The following is a 979-nucleotide window of genomic DNA, read 5'->3' on the forward strand; positions in this document are numbered from 1 at the left end:
AATTTTTTGACCAGAACCCATTAAATATATTTACTCAGCTGTTATACGAACTCCAGGACTCAAAATCTGATTTCTCTCCGACTGGGTTTTTCTGTACACACCCCACTGTTGCAGGCAAGTACGAGTATTCTCTGTCTCTTGGGAAGTAAATGGAATCCACATTTCAAAGCACCTCTATGTGCTGTGTGGAATGTTGGGATCCTTTATCCACAGATTTTCTTCCTTTTTCGGTGGGACAGGGGAACGGCGTGTGATGTGTCTGTGTGCTATCTGAGTATGGGCATAACTCATGCTAGTCAGTCAGGCCTGAGTCATTACATCGTCACTCAGCTGCTGTGCAGGCACCCCCACACACACACACACACCATACACAGACACACACACACACACTCCCCCCTCCCCTGCCAAATCCCTCAGAGGGATTCATTAGAGTGTTGAAGGATTTGGGGTGATGAGGTCTGTGTAGGTGGTCTCCGTAGAAACCAGGAAACAGAGAGCCACATCCATAACAACACCCCTCCCCTCCCAACACCCCCTTTGACTGGAGGAAGTGGCAGTATATCAAGAGGATCACACTCATGCGGGCTGCTCATGTTGGAGCGAGTGAGGGGGGAGACGAAGGGAGAGGGAGTGTGTGTGTGTGTGCGTGTGTTGGGGGGGTGGTCTGCTGTGGACTGATACATCAGATAATGCCGCCATGAATCTGGCTGTGTGTGCTGTGTGTGTGCACTGCTTCTTGCGAGGGCCACTGACTCATGCGTGGAGCTCGTGTTATGACTGGCCAGTCTGTGGGCCGGGAAATGGCCTCTAAATCCGACACCATTTAAAGCCCCCATAGATTTCCTATGACAGGGCGGGGGGTTAATTCTAGCCTGCAGCTTTTGGGGCTGGGGAAGAACATGGGATGTGCAAAGTGCATGCATGCTTGTGTGTGTTTGTGTGTGTGTGTGTGCATGTGTGTGCATACGTGCATGGGTGC

The sequence above is a fragment of the Alosa alosa genome, chromosome 18, assembly GCF_017589495.1.
Source record: "Alosa alosa isolate M-15738 ecotype Scorff River chromosome 18, AALO_Geno_1.1, whole genome shotgun sequence".
Classification (NCBI taxonomy): domain Eukaryota; kingdom Metazoa; phylum Chordata; class Actinopteri; order Clupeiformes; family Clupeidae; genus Alosa; species Alosa alosa.